Raw genomic sequence first — 4,422 nt, forward strand, 5'->3', positions numbered from 1 at the left:
CTCGCTCAAAACTTCATGCAAAATATTATTATGCAAATGAAGTTGAATTTGTGGCAAAGCCTTATGATCTCTTCTTTTCTCCTCCTCGGTCCAATTCTAAATTTGGTTCTTCCCAAAACTATCCAGTGCATCATTGTAAGTGCATCTAGTGCCCCTTAGTGATTTTGGTGTATTGAAGACTTATAGGTTAAGGGACTAATGTGTTTATGAGTGTACACAGGTCTATAAGTCTATGAGGAGTTTGATATTTATAGAGAAAGTCGACCCCTAAAAATGAAGTTCTTCGACTGAAGACTTTGGATTTCTGAAGACTTTCTGAAGACTTTGAAAGTGAAGAAATTGGTGTGACCTTGAAGACTTGGTATTCATTCGAGGAACATGAAGCGTGAAGACTTTTGTTTTTGTAGTTTCATTTTCTCTTTCTTGAGTCATAGGAAACACCGTACTGTTAAAGGGGGTCGAGGAAATACTAAGGAAAAATTTCCATGTGATGCTCAACTCAAAATCCTACACCTACCAATCCCTTCGAGTGAAGCCATTGGAAATCTCATACAGTCTAGTCATATTCTTCAGTGATAGAGACGAAGTTCTTCTGGTCTCTGAGGAATTTGTTCTGACTGAGGAGTTAGGAATTCGCCAGTGCGGATTGCCTACACAGTGAGGGACATGATAGCCCTGAGGAATTTGATACTCAAATTTCCGACCGTTGTTGTGCTACGCGCCAGCTGTCCCAAAATATCTACCCACCTAACGGTCATATCATTGAAGGGCATTTATGTCTTATCATGTCGGGATGCTCCCTAGGCTATAAATAGCCACCCCCTACAACCACTAGCTGGTTGGCTGCTCCGAGAGAAACTGACACTTGTCATTTGAGAGCATCCCATCCTCCGAGGACTTTGAGCGAAAATCATCGAGCGAAGAAAACCCAAACCCAAACACCTACAAACCCAAAGTGATTGAGCATCACTGAAGAGATCGATCCTGCGTGGATCCAACGCTTGTTACCTTTGAAGACTGTGCTTCTTCCAGACGGTTAGGCGTCATGGTCTAGAGCATCCAAGAGGAATTGTGGATCACCGAGTGACCGAGTTTATGAAGGTTCGGAAGTCACCTGAAGACTTACCACGAGTGATTGGGCGAGGTCTGTGTGACCTTAGCTCAAGGAGAATACGGTGAGGACTGTGTGTCCGGGACTGTGTGTCCTCAGGTTTAAATACCTAGCCACTCCAACCAGATGTACAACTGAGACAGCAGTTGGAACTGGTCTACCAAATCATTGTCTTCACCAAGCTTGCTGGTTCTATTTCCTCAACTCTTTCATTTCCTCATAACTGTGTTGTGCACTTGTTCATATCTGTGTTTGAAGACTTTGACTGAAGACTTTCTAAATTTCCTCAGTTCAATTTCTTCAGTCTGTTTGTCTTCATCCTGTGTTATCCTGTGTTTACGCTTTTTGTACTTTGTGCTCGTCTTCATTTCATCATGATGACCAAGCTTGTGTTATGTTATGCTTACTTCTGAGTACTTATTCCGCTGCAAGTAGTTCTTCGCTAAGGAATTTCCTCACCTGCAAATTCATCAGTGAAGAATTCATAAAAATCGCCTATTCACCCCCCTCTAGTCGATATAACGCACTTTCAATTGGTATCAGAGCAAGGTACTCCCTTGTTTTGTGTGATTTTGGTTTAACCGCCTGGAGTTTTAGTTATGTCGACCATAGGTATGATCAAGGTCTCTGCTGGGTGTCCTACCTTCGATGGGACGGACTACCCCTACTAGAAGAATAAGATGCGAATGCATCTTGAGGCAATTGATAACGATCTCTGGTATGTTGTGGAAAATGGTGTTCCCTCAGTCACACCTTCTCTGAATGCTGCTGATGTGAAGAGATTCAAGCAACTCGATTCTCAAGCGAAGAATATCATATGTGGCCATCTGAGCAAAGGACAGTATGGAAGAGTGAGTGCTTTGGAAACTGCTAAGCTTATCTGGGATAGGCTGTCCAAAGTCAATGAAGGAGTCTCAACATAGTGTGACTCTCGAGTTGATGTTCTTCGCAATCTCTTCAACCGCTTCAAAAGACTCGACAATGAAAATGTTCAACAAACCTTCAATCGCCTCACTGACATCTCAAATGAGCTTCAAGCACTTGGTGCCACTGACATCACCGACCATGAGGTGGTGAAGAAATTGCTGAGATCGCTTGATTCCTCATTTGATACTCTGGCATTGATGATACAAGAACGTGCTGATTACAAGTCACTTGATCCCGCTGATATCCTCGAGAGGCTAAATACTCATGAGTTCCAGCTTGCTGAAAAGAGATCTCTATGGTTCGAGCTATGGCAGATCACGTGCCCTGAAGGCCAAGGCAGTGTCTGAATCTGAAGATGAAGATTCTGGCAGCAGCCTTGGTGATCCTGAAGAACTGAGCCATGAACTTGCACTGCTCGTGAAGAAATTCCAGAAGTTCTCAAGATGTGGTCGCTTTGGAAAACCCTCAAGGAGCAATGATTCCTCATCCAGTGACTACAAGAAGAGGTTTTGCCACAAATGCAAGAAACCTGGTCACTACATTCAAGATTGTCCTCAGTGGGAAAAGGAATCAAAGAAGAAGAAATACAAGGATTATAGTTCTGATGATGCAAAGAAGAAGAAGAAGAAATCTTCAAAGTCTTCATCATCAAAATCCTCAAAATCTTCATCTCACAAGAAGAGCAGCTCCAAGAAGGCTCGGGCATTGATTCGCAAGGAAATGGACTCTGAGGCTGAATCTGATGAACAAGAGGAAGAGGAGGCATCTGCGGAGTCCGAGTCCGGTGTGGCGAGCCTAGCCCTCGCTACCGCATTCGTCAGCAAGTCTATCTTCAACTCTGAAGAAAATGACCTCGCCAACAAGGCTGATGAAGGCAATGATGACTACGCTCCCACCTATTGCTTCATGGCAAAGGGTGCCATGGTACTCAAATATACCTCCTCTGAATCTAGTGATAATGAATCTGATGAAAACCTCAAGCCCAGCTACTCTAAACTTGCTAAGATTGCTGTGAAACAACAAAAGGCTTTTGAAAAGGTTCAAAATATGCTAGACAAAAGTGATGATATGTTGGGTGAAGAAATGGATCGCACTAAAACCTTGACTGAAAATCTTGAGAGACTTCAGTCTAGGTTTGACAACCTTCAAGGTCATCATAACACTCTCTTATCTGATCATGAGAAGCTTTCTTATGAATTTCTTCAAAGAAAGCAAGATCTTGAGAAGCTAAGATTGAGCTATGAAAATCTTCAGAAGGAGCGCGATTCATTGCTAGCTCAACAAATCAGCACCGCTCAGGAAGAATTTGTTCCTCCATGTTTGAAATGCATTGAACGTGAATCTGCTAATTCTTCACCTGAATGCTCAAATGCTGCTAATGCTACAAATTCTTCAACTGTCTCTGTTATCACTAATTCCTCATCTGAGGACATTGCTAGTATCACTGATGATGCAGGGCTGAAGGAATTGTACATGACAGGCATGTACAAAAGCCTCAAAGGGCATCAGACTCTTTGTGATGTGCTTAAAAAGCAAATCCTCAACAGGAACCCTAGGAAAGAGGGTATTGCCTTTGAGAGGAAACTCAATGCTGACGGTACATATTGGAAGCCTGAGTAGTACCCCAAAACCTCATGGGTTGCTGCAAAGGGACCTCCAGTTGATCCATCCAATTTATCTGGCTTTACATGTGAATCTCCTCATTCTTCTGATGAGTCATTTGAATCCAACTATAAACTGTTCAAGAATCAGAATGGTGAAGTATTTGCTAGATATGTTGGCACTAACTGCAGGAACGGTTCCCCTATGAAGAAAATCTGGGTTCCCAAGAGGTGCCTTGAAAGTCTTCAGGTGAATGTCCTCATGACACCACCTGTGAAGAATAGGAACCCCAGATCAAATTCTTCATATGGACCAAATTCCTCAAAAGGATCCAAGTCCTCATATGAATATCATCATGCTAACCCCTCTATTTCGCAGGGAAGAACTAAGGGCTATGAATATGTGCATTATTATTCAAACCATTATGTTCATAAGTCCTCGAAGAATTTCTCTGCTTATTCATATGCCTATCCTAACTCCTCTTATGTGAAACGAAATGGACTGGCTTCTATGCCGCCTTTCTCGTATGGAGCTCACAGAGTGATGAACTCTTTGCCACCCCTTCAGATGTGGGTGGTGAAGAAAAAGAACTAATCTCTTATGCAGGGTCAGGTCTCCAGACGTTCTTAAGACGTCTGAAGAATTTGCTGGAGACATGAAATTGCCTGAAAGGACGCAGGCTAATCATGAAGAAATGAACTTTCATTTCTCACGTCCTCACTCTGTTTTATCTGTTCTATTGCTTGATGAAATTGATCTGATGAATTGATGTCATATTCTTC

Source organism: Aegilops tauschii, chromosome 2 (assembly GCF_002575655.3).
Source record: "Aegilops tauschii subsp. strangulata cultivar AL8/78 chromosome 2, Aet v6.0, whole genome shotgun sequence".
Lineage (NCBI taxonomy): Eukaryota > Viridiplantae > Streptophyta > Magnoliopsida > Poales > Poaceae > Aegilops > Aegilops tauschii.